At 51.6% G+C, this 13,503-nt stretch overlaps 3 long non-coding RNA genes across 3 annotated transcripts; 1 reads left to right on the forward strand and 2 right to left on the reverse strand.

Annotated features, from left to right (window-relative positions):
* Positions 1 to 457: 457 nt before the first annotated feature.
* On the reverse strand, positions 458 to 2,022 carry LOC120642953. The gene is made up of 3 exons (XR_005662807.1): positions 1,876 to 2,022; positions 1,024 to 1,744; positions 458 to 861 (listed from the first exon to the last, which is right to left on the reverse strand). It is a non-coding gene; the product is annotated as an uncharacterized LOC120642953 (long non-coding RNA).
* A 1,753-nt stretch (positions 2,023 to 3,775) lies between these two features.
* LOC120640534 lies at positions 3,776 to 5,922 on the reverse strand. The gene is made up of 3 exons (XR_005661856.1): positions 5,087 to 5,922; positions 4,214 to 4,617; positions 3,776 to 4,137 (listed from the first exon to the last, which is right to left on the reverse strand). It is a non-coding gene; the product is annotated as an uncharacterized LOC120640534 (long non-coding RNA).
* Positions 5,923 to 6,273: 351 nt separating this feature from the next.
* Positions 6,274 to 13,099, forward strand: LOC120640535. The gene is made up of 2 exons (XR_005661857.1): positions 6,274 to 6,673; positions 12,497 to 13,099. It is a non-coding gene; the product is annotated as an uncharacterized LOC120640535 (long non-coding RNA).
* Positions 13,100 to 13,503: the final 404 nt, after the last annotated feature.

Here is a 13,503-nt window from a genome sequence, read left to right on the forward strand (position 1 = left end):
GCATTTTGTACTACAGCTGTGACTTGGCTTTCTATGTTTGGCACTACATGAGGTGGTACGATGGAGAAGAATTACATAAACCGATCCACACTGTAAGTATAGATGAGAGGTTTTTGAATACATGTAGTGGTATTAGATAAACCATGGTGTGTTAATACATCTTACTATTGCCTTTTCAGTCAACTGCATCAAGATTACGGAGGTCTCTGTTGTACGACATAATGGCAATGAAAGGGAACAAGGGACACATACCAGATGAGCTGAAGCAACAGATTGACTTGTCTTCAGGTTTTGAATGAATGTGTAGGGTTGCATTTGTTAGCGCTGTGTTATTTTGGTTCGACAGACTGATGTTTCGAAGGAACTATTCTAAACAAGGTGTTTACTGAATAAGTGCTTAGCGTTTAGTTGTTTGATACTCATGTGGAGGCCTTTGTTTTAATGGAAAATGAACATATTAATAACAAATACTTGCTTCAGTAGAACTAGTTGGCAGAGTATATGATTTCAGACGTTGCATACGTACAACAGGATAAGATTGAGGGTACACTGGTTGGAGGGTACAGTCTAGAAAAGTGAATATGCGAAAAAAACAAGAAAAGAAACAGCAAGTAAAACTAAGATTGCATCCTTCCACTGGGGGGTCTTGTACACAATAGTGTCGGTTGTGGGGCGGCGGCGTTCAAGTTGCTGCTTTGTGCCAAAGTAGGCGTTGTACACTGCGTAAGCTTCTTCCTCCGTAGGAAAACTCTTGAATGATGCTCTTTTGAACCCAATGACTTGGTCATTGCACGTGGGCCAATCGTTGTAGACTCCGGGCTGGCGGCCATGGAAAACAACGTAGCACTTCGTGGTGAGGTACTGGGGGTGCGGAATTTGTGAGCAAACCAAACAAAAATATTCATTAGCATGGTTAAAGGAGTAATAAAGATGGACCAGTATTAAAAGAAAAGGTGCATGATTAAAACTAGAGAGATTTGAACCAGTGAGTTGCAAGCCAAGAACGTGGAAAGAGAGACAAACCTTTGTCAAGAGTAGAGAGGACTTGGAGGGGAAAATGGGGCCTTGGCGTACAGCAGCTAGTACCGACAGATGCTGTGTGGTTTCAAAGTGGCTTGCTGTGGGTGGGATAGAATTTGAGAGGCAGGGAGGGAAGGTGAAAGGGTAACATATATATAGGGGTGTGATCCTAACGTTGGGGGCTGGAGGTACATGTTACCGTTGGTAGAGAAGTGGAAGGCGTAAGAAAAAGGTTCTAGAAAAGGTAGTGCGAGTGGGTGGATAAACACGTGAGGAAGAGAAAAAAATAATATAAAGCAAATGAGTGCGCCACCTTGGAAGTGTGTACAATTGGGTAGGCCAATATATCAGTTAGACGTGACCATCTAAAAAAGAAAAAGGAGTGTTAATAGGTACTAAGTAAGCTCCTGGTATGGGTGTATCGAGCTTGAGTGCTAATTGCAACTAAGTGTTTAGGACCAAAGTAAGATCAATGTTTGGAGTGTTTAACATTGCACAGACAAAATACAAATGTTGGAGTGGTAATATAGAGCACAGAGGCACACCAGTTAGAAATGAAACACGTTTAATTGGCACGTCAGGAACATCTGAATAAGAGGTTTGGAATAAATAGGCAATGGTGCAGAGTCTCAATAATATGAAAGCATAGGGGAGGTGGTCATTCATGAGCATCAATATGCAGCCCACACGATCAGGGGCAATGGCAATGGCGATCGAGATAAACCTGAAAATTTAAGAGATAATGAAAGAAAGAGGCATGGTTAGAAAGGAAGGAAATTGGTTACATGAGTTCATATACAAAACTGACAGGGTACAGGAAATGAAAGATAGGGTGTTTCAGAGTGTACCGCTGACTTTGCTAATTCAAAAATCAAAAGACGCTTCCCCTTGCAATTATGATCCAGACTTCATGATTTAATTATACGGGAAAGCATGAGTGGTAGGTCAGCTTCACTATCTTTAAGAGATAACACCTCAAACATGAACTTAAGCTGAGTTCGATCGAGGTATTCCTGCATGTGTGTTAGAGGGAATAATTTTTAGAACTATATGACCAAAACAGTTGTTCATGTATGAATGGCTCAGATTGGTATACAGAAAAGCATTAACATTACCTTGGTGATTTCAACATCTAATGAATTTCCATTGAAGTGGCGGGACATAACAAGCATTGCAATGCCACTGTAACAACTGGAAACAAAAAACATATCGAAAGTGACTTGCATATGAATCTAAATACGAACCTTTATAGGTTAAAATACAGAAACATGAAAAGCATGGAGAGAAATCAAAATCTGGGAATGTCGCGTGGATAAAGCTGGGGGAAGTTTATCTCCCATTCAGCAGGCCCGTCAAGAGACCATTCTTGGTAAAACTTCGAAGCTGAAGCAACAAGAGACGATCACACAATCTTGTGGAAATGTTGATGAAGCATCAAACTATATGGCACGTGCACCATGTCAATGATGTGGACCTTCAACTCATGTGTATCATACATATAAGCCGACCATATTCCATCAATGAGTACTGGCACCACCAGCTTTAATGAACATGGGAAAGAAATAATTAATAAAGCAAGTTAATAAATCACTTCAGATACTAATGTCATGAATTTGTTAAAATGCTGATCCAGTAATAGATTAGAAGGCTGCAGGAATATTACCATTTGACATTGAGACAGCGGGTGCCCGCAATGGACAAATTGATTGAAAACTGATTTTGTGAACTCTGGCTCAACACCACCAATGCTCATCTCTGCTTGTCGATGTGGGGACAGTTATGTAGTTGCAAATTTTGTAGGATTAATAAATGTTGACGCTGATAAATTAAATGGCATAATGGTACATGTTGAAAAGCTGACAATATTAGAGTTTCATACATACCGCAAAATCAGTCTCGATGAAATAAAGCCAACGAGGGGCTGCCTCTTGATTTGCCACTAAAGCATCAAGCTGGTTGAAGCTACGGAGTACAACATCAACAGCATCATTATCCGCTGAGTCCGGGGAAGTCTGAGCGTCCTGGATAGGAGAACCGCTTCCTCCTTGGTGGACTGCCAGGTGGGTCCCGCCTTCTTAGGGCCGGTTGGGATCACATCGGTGCGCTGGATGAGGAGCGCACCATATATCGTCGTTCATAGCAACTGTATTGTAGGTTGAACTGTGTTTTAAACTTTTGTTGTGCGTTTGAAACTCTGTATTTGACATATCAAACTTATCTGTAAAACTCAATGTTATAAATTAATTTGAGAATCTATGTATGCTTTGTATCACCTTTGCTCGTCTTCCTGCAAGACTTCTAGTGCAAAAAGTGAGCCTAGAGTATAGTCGTTTAATCGGAAAATACACGATAGCCTGTCGGCTTACACTTTTTTAAGCGCGTGGCAGCTTGATTATTTATTAGGATGATAGTCAACGCACTTAAGCCGGTATAATTTGGCCGGTTCTGCTACAGAGCGTGTGAAAGTTACGTTGGGTTAGCATCCTCGGTGCACGGGAGTACAACATGGGTTTGAATATTGTAGCTCATTTCGTTGGTATTTCATAATTAATGTCAAGAAATAGATTAAATAAGTTTAAACAATTCATCTCATCCAAAAAAAGTTGCCCCGTGCAATTAGTTAGTCGATGCGACGGGTAGCATAAGAAATTTTTTGCCAACCAAACATGGCCTAAATAGCCCACCCCCTAAACACATCCGGAAAGGTTAGGGTCCACCAGGAAAAGTGCAATTTATGAACCATGGGTAGAATGCGTTAATTGAAATGCATTTGCGCAAAAGCACAACATCATGTTTCTTATAGATCACAGCTGGGTATATAGGTGTACAACTTGTGCTAGTATCCCACCCGTGATTTGGAACGAGGGGAAAATATCTGTACACACATCAGCATAGTACATATAAATCACAGCTGGGTACATAGGTGTACAACTTGTGCTTGTATCCCGCCCGTGATTCAGAGCGAGGTAAAATATCTGTACGGACATCGGCACAGTACATCGGTAGTGGAGGTGTCAGGTAACCATGGGTCAAAAGATTGGCTGCCAGAGTGTGCAGTGTTTGGCAGAAACGCACAGCTCGAGGCACCTTTACGTCATATCAACACAGAAAAGTTGCCTGCCAAAAGGTGAAGTACATTAAAAATTGTAAAGGTGAAGTACCTTTACGAACTGAAGTGTAAATTGTTTATTACTTGTGTGCTGGTGCTTTGCTCAACAAATTAAGTACTTTATTCCCATTCCATAGAGCAGTGCCGGTACTATATTTTCAATCAGGTGATACGTATTTTGCAAATAGATTTGTTGCCAGGTGAGTGAAGGAATACAAATTGAACAATAAATCTAATTTATGCTCTATGGGTCTCAAGGTCCATCTTGTCCCTTGTAGTCATTCTTTCAGCTAGCTTCTGACCTCGTACACATTGGCATTTGTAAACTGAATTCTTTTTCTAGAAAAAACAAAATGATGAATGTGCACACCAAAATGATACAGTGTTTATCCTCGTGGTTAGAGACATGTCATGCTGAGCTCGCTGAAATCTAAGCTCGTGTATCCACTCTTGCAGTTTCCTTCTGACCTCGTCTTAGTCACTGCCACCTTCAATAGGAACACAATAACATGAGAACATTTTCGCAGATAGTGTCACATGTGAATAGAAAAATGAACCATATAGAACAAGTGATTAATCTCCACTAGTCATGAATATTTACATCTCTGAACAAAAACAAGTTGTGCATCTAAATTCTTAAACAGGAACTCATCTAGTCATATTCACAAATAAAAGTCATCAATTCGTTTGTAAGAAATTGAAGATCTAGTTATCTGAATAGTTATCTCTCGGCCAAGAAATAAACATTTAGGTCTATGAAGAACAAGTATCCTTCAGCCAACAAACTATGGATTTTACACTTTCTAGATCCACTCTTTACTCCAAACTTTAATTAGTAATCAATAAAAAAATACCAAGAAGATAACAGTTTGATGGATCATCTTATGAAAGAGCCAAACAAATGAACATGAGCTAAAGTACAGTCTGACAACAATGGGAAACCAGTTAGAAATCTACCTCAACGCCTGGAAGTTAGCAAGAAGATATCCAGTGGCCAGAATCTGGACGGTGGTGCTCTGCACGTGGTGTTCGTGTTGGAGCTGGACAGGTCTGGGGCTTCATGGCACATCATCAGGCACCTGCTCGTCTCCTATAACTCGTTGGTTGGGGATAGCCGTGGGCTGCTGAATGTTACCATCATCCTGCAGAGACAGCATAAATCCCATGTGTGTGCAGCAGATTGGAAGAAATCCCATATTTGACTACGAGATTGCAAAAATCATTTTATCCTTTCTGAAATCAAAAGAAAACCTCCCAACATTTTTCTTAAACTAAACATTTTCAGTTCAGTTGCAGAATATGGTTGAAACAATAGCCCTTTTTCACCAGAAATATGTGGAACTTGATGAAATTAGCGTCAGCACCTATATACCTATTGCATATAATCGCACATCATTCCTAGAGAAATTTGGGATGCTGAGGCAAAAAAAAATGAACTTGTGGATCAATACTCTTAAGAACTGGTAATCAATAAAAAAATAGCTAGCTGAACTAGCTATACAGATCAGACCACGACAAAGCTAATTACCCAGAACTAGCTATTCATGTGGCAATCCAAGAACCATGCTGATATTCGGGGTGTATCGTTAGGACCTTACCAGGGCCAATACAATGCAGATTTTCATGTCATTTGGACTCATCTTATCTTATCATATCCATGAACCAAAGGAATTTCCTGCTTTCTATTGCATCAGCACCATTGTGAGCAGTGGACCAAGACCTAGAGAATTGTGCGAAGCACCTGACATTGAGTCTAGTAGAACGCTTTATAGTGTTCTTACTTTGGCAGACCTGGTAAATAAAAAGCATACAAAACTGCACACGAGGAGGGAGCAGAATTACATGTAAACAACTGCAGATATCCAACAATGGTCTTTCAGGGGGGATACAATCACAGTGCACAAGTTAAACATAAAAATGCAGCAACATGATCATGTAATAATTATATGGACAAGATAATAGAAGAATTGCAGATTCTTGGAATGAGATCATCAATTCTAATAGCCCTAGGTGCAACAATGGTATTGTAGAATAGGATGTGTTTTATACTTCTAGAATTCAATGGTAAATTATGATTTAAATAAACCAAAGAACTAGTATGGCTAGATCCAGAGTCAGTTTGGGGAATGCACACACACTGACACACTTTTATCCAGCAGTTCAGAGAAAAACACAGCATCATGCCCTTACACCTATTGTTTTCAACATATCATTACAATGTATTTGTAATCGGAAACAAGATATAAACTTTATCAATACCTGCACATCTTCCCTCTTTGAGGTAGTGAGGTGGCTAGCCAGTGATTGGAGAGAGGCACATTTGCTGATTGCTGATTCAACCTTGGGAAGAACTGCAATTTTTTTTATGAAACAGAACTACAATTTATTTGGCACACGGGAAAGATGATCATCGACGAAGTCACCATACGCCAATAGCTTCATCAGAAACATTCCTCTTCAGATCTGTGGAGACTTGTCCGAGCCTTTGCATCATGCTCCCTTTTGCCTTGATGTGTTACACGCATTGGCCTCTCACAGTCACAGGTTGATGGATAAGTCTGTGTACTTGGTCTTTGTGGGGCTGCACAAGAGAAAATGCTCTTGCTGCAGCACGTTGTGCTTTGCTGCCCCTAGAGGACAGCAAGGACAGCATCTTGACTACCTTTCAGTTGGCATCTAGGACAGCAGTTAGGATTAGCATCTACTTTTCTAGGACAGCAGTAGCATCTTGGACTAGTGTCCATAGCATCTAGCTTGGCTGCCCTGCAGCTGTGTATAAATGTGTTGCCTCCCCTCCCGTTGGATGGCATGGCATTGTGAGTGTGAATGAAGAAAAACCCAGAAAACTTCCCCAACTTGAGTGTCATCCTCTCAGCTCAATGAGAGTGAAAATTGAGCTGCTAACATCTGGTATCAGGGCCGTACTTTCCTATAGACTGGATATCTCTTGTTCTTCTCCCTCCCAAGCAGCAGTAGCAGCTGCTGCAGCACCAGTAGCAGCTAGCGCAGCAGCAGCAGCACCTGCAGCAGCCCCTCTTCCACCTTCCTCCCCCGAGCAGACGAGCAGCAGCTCGTCTGAGGCTGCGTCTTCTCCACGCAGCAGCCCCTTGGAGGCGCGCCATGTCCGACGCACCGTCTCAGCGCTCGGTCGCCTCGAGCGCACGGCATCAGCGAGATGCCGAGCTCGCCGCGGCAGAGGAGCGCAGGCCAGCGACGGCACAAGCCGCTGCAGCAGCGGCGAGGGCAGCCAGGCTGGCTGCAGCGGAGCTGGCGGCGGCCAGGGCGGAGGTGGAAGCAGAGGCGGCGGAGGATGCAGCGCGTGCGGTGGAGGTCGAGGTTGAGACATTGCGCGGCAGCCTCAGCGGCTCCATCGCCGGCGACGCCACCGCCGACGAGGACCTTGAGGAGTTGGAGAGGGGCCCGCGTGCCCGGCGGCGGCCTGGACGGCGGCTCGCCTGGCGGTGCGCCCGGCGACGGTCCAGGGGGCCGCGCACCCGGCGGCGGAGGCCGCGCCCCTGGCGGCGGCGCACAGGGCGGAGGCGGCGCCCCTGGTGGCGGCGCGCAGGGTGGTGGCGACGCTCTTGGCTGGGGTGCGCGCGGCGGCGCCCCCAGGTACCACGGCCTCCAGGCGGTGGTCAGGGACGTCGGTCCCGGCGGTGGGTGGCCCACCCTCACCAAGACCAACTACGTCGAGTGGGCCGCAGTCATGGAGGTGAAGCTCCAGGCGCGGCACATGTGGGAGGCAGTCCGGTACGGCGACGTCGGCTACGATGAGGATCGACGGGCGCTGGATGCTCTCATCGCAGCAGCCCCGCCGGAGATGCAGTTCACACTTTCCAAGAAGCGAACTGCCAAGGAGGCCTGGGACTCCATCGCTGCGGCACGTATCGGCAGCGACCGCGCCCGCAAGACCACTCTCCAGGCACTTCGCAAGGAGTGGGAGAACCTGGCCTTCAAGCCAGGTGAGGATGTTGATGACTTCGCCCTCCGTCTCAACACTCTGCTGCAGAAGGTGGTGCAGTTCGGCGACGACACCTACGACGAGGAGAGAGCTGTCGAGAAGCTCTTCCGCTGCGTCCCCGAGAGGTACAGGTAGACCGCTCGCTCGATCGAGTCTCTGCTGGACCTCTCCACCATGACGATCGAGGAGGCGATAGGTCGCCTCAAGGTCGTCGACAGCGACGAGCCACAGCCTCCCTCGGGAGGCATCTCCATCGGTGGGAAGCTCCACCTTACTCAGGAGCAGTGGGAGGCCTGGCGCGGTGACAGGAGGAGGGGGGAGCCCTCTTCCTCGACTGGTGGCCGCAAGCGCGGCAAGCCGCGAAAGGGGCGTGGAGGTGCCCAAGCCGGGGCACGAGGGCGCGCTGAGGGTGGCGCCCGCGGAGATGCTCAGGGCGGCGCCGCCGATAGGCCCAAGGCGGCACGAGACGACGCATGCCACAACTGTGGCAGGCCCGGCCACTGGGCCAGGGACTGCCCGCAGCGGAGGCGTGGGGGCCAAGCCCACGTCGCAGAGGCCCAGTCGGATTACGAGCCGGCTCTGTTCCTACTCCACGGGGACATGGAGCCGCATCCGGCGGCACCGCCTGCCACCGCTCTACTCCACCTCGACGAGCCGCGTGCCCGAGTTCTCCTCGGCAATGGCTCCGACGATGACAGGGTCGATGGCTAGTACCTCGACTCCGGCGGCACGCACCACATGACCGGGCGGCGGGAGTTCTTCTCCGACATGGACGTCGACGTAGGTGGCTCCATCAGGTTCGGGGACTCCTCCGACGTGGAGATCAAGGGCGTGGGCTCCGTGATCTTCACCGCCAAGTCCGGAGAGCACCGGATGCTCACCGGAGTCTACTACATCCCAGTGCTGCGGAACTCCATCATCAGCCTTGGGCAGCTCGATGAGAGCGGCTCCCGCGTGGTGATCAACAGCGGGGTCCTCCGCATTTGGGACTACCGTCGCCAGCTTCTCGCCAGGGTGGTTCGAGGGAAGAACCGCCTCTACATCCTCGACGTCGGGGTGGCCCAGCCTCTTTGTCTTGCAGCTCGCAGGGACGACGAGGCATGGCAGTGGCACGAGCGCTTTGGGCACCTCCACTTTGAGGCCCTGAAGCGGCTCGGCGCCAAGGAGATGGTGCGAGGCCTCCCATGCCTCGACCACGTGGAGCAGCTCTGCGACGTCTGCGTGCTGACGAAGCAGAAGCGTCACTCCTTCCCCCAGCAGGCGAGCTTCCGAGCCAAGGAGCGGCTCGAGCTCGTGCACGGGGACTTGTGTGGCCCGGTGACACTGGTCACACCAGGAGGACGGCGCTACTTCCTGCTGCTCGTCGATGACCTCTCCCGCTTCATGTGGGTGATGATCCTCGGCAGTAAGGGAGAGGCTGCGGAAGCCATCAGGCGTACTCAGGCCGCTGCGGAGGCGGAGAGCGGCCGCAAGTTGTGCGTGCTGCGCACCGACAACGGTGGCGAGTTCACGGCGGCCGAGTTCGCGGCGTACTGCGCGGATGAGGGCATCCAGCGCCACTACTCCGTGCCGTACAGCCCGCAGCAGAACGCCGTCGTCAAGCGGCGCAACCAGACGGTTGTGGGGATGGCCCGGGCCCTCCTCAAGCAAAGGGGGATGCCAGCTGTCTTCTGGGGAGAGGCGGTGGTGACGGCCGTCTACATCCTCAACCGCTCGCCCACCAAGGCACTCGACGGCATGACGCCGTATGAGGCTTGGCATGGGCGTATGCCGGCGGTCTCCCACCTGCGGGTCTTCGGCTGCCTCGCGTTCGCCAAGGAGCTTGGCCACCTCGGCAAGCTCGACGACAGGAGCACTCCGGGAGTGTTCATCGACTACGCGGAGGGTTCGAAGGCCTACCGCATTCTCGACCCGGAGACACAGCGTGTGCGCACGGCACGCGACGTTGTGTTTGACGAAGGGCGAGGATGGGCGTGGGACAAGGCGGTGGACGACAGCTCGGCTCCGACGTACGACTTCACCGTCGAGTACGTCCACTTCGAGGGAGCTGGGGGAGTAGGCAGCTCTTCTTCGCCGAGCGTGCCTACCCCGGTCTCCGAGCCTCCACCGACTCCGGCGCCCGCCACACCGGCGGCACCACGCCCTTCAGCTACGACTCCGAATGCGCCGAGTTCCTCGGCTGCACCACCACAGCCGGCGACGCCGCGCACTCCAGTACCGATAGCCACTCCTCCGGGCACGTCTACTTCGACACCTGCTCGTGCTGAGCACAGTCCGGTGGAGTTCACTACTCCGCTCTCTCACGACAAGGAGCGAGTCGACGCGTATCACGACGGCGAGCTGTTGCGGTACCGTACGATGGAGGACCTTCTCGGTGATCAGCCGGTGCCGGGACTGGTGCCTCACGACCTGGAGGCGCAGTTGCACCTCGCGTGCGACGACGGCGAGCCTCGATCTTTCACAGAGGCCGAGGGACACGCGGCACGCCATGCCGCGATGTAGGCGGAGATGGACGCGGTTGAGAAGAACCGCACTTGGGAGCTTACTGACCTCCCTCGTGGTCACCGCGCGATCACCCTTAAGTGGGTGTTCAAGCTGAAGAGGGATGAAGCCGGCACCATCGTCAAGCACAAGGCTCGCCTGGTGGCACGAGGTTTCGTGCAGTAGGAGGGGGTCGACTTCGACGATGCCTTCGCTCCCGTGGCACGGATGGAGTCCGTGCGACTTCTCCTTGCGCTGGCTGCCCAGGAGGGCTGGCGCGTCCATCACATGGACGTCAAGTCGGCGTTTCTCAATGGCGACTTGAGGGAGGAGGTCTACGTGCACCAGCCGCCGGGGTTTGCGATCCCCGGCAAGGAGGGCAAGGTGCTACGCCTGCGCAAGGCCCTCTATGGCTTGCGGCAGGCCCCGAGGGCGTGGAACGCCAAGCTGGACTCCACGCTCAAGGGGATGGGCTTCGAGCAAAGCCCGCATGAGGCGGCCATCTACCGGCGGGGCAATGGCGGAAATGCCCTGCTGGTGGGTGTCTACGTCGACGACTTATTGATCACCGGCACCAAGTCGACGACTTGGTGATCACCGGCACCAAGGATGCGGAGGTGGTGGCGTTCAAGGAGGAGATGAAGGCCACCTTCCAGATGAGCGACCTGGGGTCTCTCTCTTTCTACCTGGGGATCGAGGTGCACCAGGACGACTCCGGGATCACACTTCGACAGACCGCCTACGCCAAGCTTATCGTCGAACTCGCTGGGCTCACCGACTGCAACCCAGCTCTCACTCCGATGGAGGAGAGGCTGAAGCTGAGCCGTGACAGCACGGCAGAGGAGGTGGACACTACTCAGTACCGGCGCCTTGTGGGGAGCCTCCGCTACCTCGCCCACACACGGCCGGACTTGGCGTTCTCCGTCGGCTACGTTAGTCGGTTCATGCAGCGACCGACGACGGAGCACCAGCAGGCCGTGAAGAGGATCATCCGCTATGTTGCGGGGACTCTCGACCACGGTCTCCACTACCCGAGGTGCCCTGGAGCGGCACACTTCATCGGGTACAGCGACAGCGACCACGCCGGTGACATCGACACCAGCAAGAGCACGAGCGGGATCCTCTTCTTCCTCGGCAAGTGCCTCGTTAGCTGGCAGTCGGTCAAGCAGCAGGTGGTGGCCTTGTCCAGCTGTGAGGCCGAGTACATAGCGGCCTCCACCGCGTCGACTCAGGCGCTCTGGCTCGCTCGACTGCTTGGTGATCTACTCGGCAGAGACACTGGAGCAGTGGAGCTCAGGGTGGACAGCAAGTCCGCTCTGGCCTTGGCGAAGAACCCCGTTTTCCACGAACGGAGCAAGCACATCCGGGTGAGGTATCACTTCATCCGAGGCTACTTGGAGGAAGGAAGCATCAAGGCGAGCTACATCAACACCAAGGATCAGCTTGCGGATCTGCTCACCAAGCCCCTTGGGAGGATCAAATTCCTTGAGCTTTGCTCCAGGACTGGGATGGTCCAATCTTCCCACAAGACGACGCACAAGACTTAGGGGGAGAATGATTGATAAGTCTGTGTACTTGGTCTTTGTGGGGCTGCACAAGAGGAGATGCTCTTGCTGCAGCACGTTGTGCTTTGCTGCCCCTAGAGGACAGCAAGGACAACATCTTGACTACCTTTCAGTTGGCATCTAGGACAGCAGTTAGGACTAGTAGTTAGCATCTACTTTTCTAGGACAGCAGTAGCATCTTGGACTAGTGTCCTTAGCATCTAGCTTGGCTGCCCTGCAGCTGTGTATAAATGTGTTGCCTCCCCTCCTGTTGGATGGCATGGCATTGTGAGTGTGAATGAAGAAAAACCCAGAAAACTTCCCCAACTTAAGTGTCATCCTCTCAGCTCAATGAGAGTGAAAATTGAGCTGCTAACACAGGTCGAAGCAAGACCATGAGTCAGCACAGGTGCGGCATCACTAGCACGTGGTCCTTCCTGTTCTAGTCTGAGGGGAACCTCAAACACATTCTACGTGCACCCAAAGACCACCCTCCTTCGATTGGTGGCCATCTTATGGACCAACCTCTGACCAGGAAACATCTGAAGATTGGAATTGAACATGGAAAAATCAGACTCTAAGTAATCACAGGGAACATGGAAAAGAATCAGGCTACTACAAGATTGCAACAATCTATGGCCAAGAATGCTCTACCAATCCAATCAAGCTACTACGAGATTGCAACAAATCATCGGCACCAACGAAGGGAATACAAGGCATTTTGCGCTGGGGGGAAGAATCAGAGCTCATTAATCTGAAGAAATCCATGACAAAGGGGAGGGATAGGAAGTTGCCACTACCGAGGACGAACTCTTGTACTCAATCGGGGTCGGAAGGGGGAATTCACGAGCAAATTTGAGGATTCCGCAGGAAAGAAGGGGTATGAACCTACCGCTGCTGCTCTTCAACGCAGCGAGCTAGTCGATGAGGACGAGCTGTGGACCACACGGCAAAGGGACGGACACGCAAGCCGGTGACGCAGGGCCTCGACGGGGCGACGCGACGGGGACTAGGAGCTCGGCTCAAACGTCTGCAGCGGGCCGATGCGGCACAGGAACGGGCAGCGCGTCACCTGAGGGTCGCCTTGCCGGGGAGCAGGCGGGGGTGGCCGGCGCGGACGTCTCGCCGGGACGGCACGGGAGCCGGCGGCGCAGGGCCTCGCCGGGACGGTGCGAGGGGGAGACCGGGCAGCGCATCACCAGAGGGTCGCCGGCGGGAGGCTGATTCGGAACTGAATCCTCCCACGATCTACACGGACGCTCGGACGGGGGTTGGGGGAGGTGCGCCGAGCGGGGGTCCAGGTCGGGTGTCGGGCGTGGGGAACGGGACGGAACGGATGGGGGTGGGGGTAGGCGCGCCGAGGGAGGTTCGAGTCGGGTGCGGGCAGT

Source organism: Panicum virgatum, chromosome 7K, assembly GCF_016808335.1.
Source record: "Panicum virgatum strain AP13 chromosome 7K, P.virgatum_v5, whole genome shotgun sequence".
NCBI classification, from domain to species: Eukaryota; Viridiplantae; Streptophyta; class Magnoliopsida; order Poales; family Poaceae; genus Panicum; species Panicum virgatum.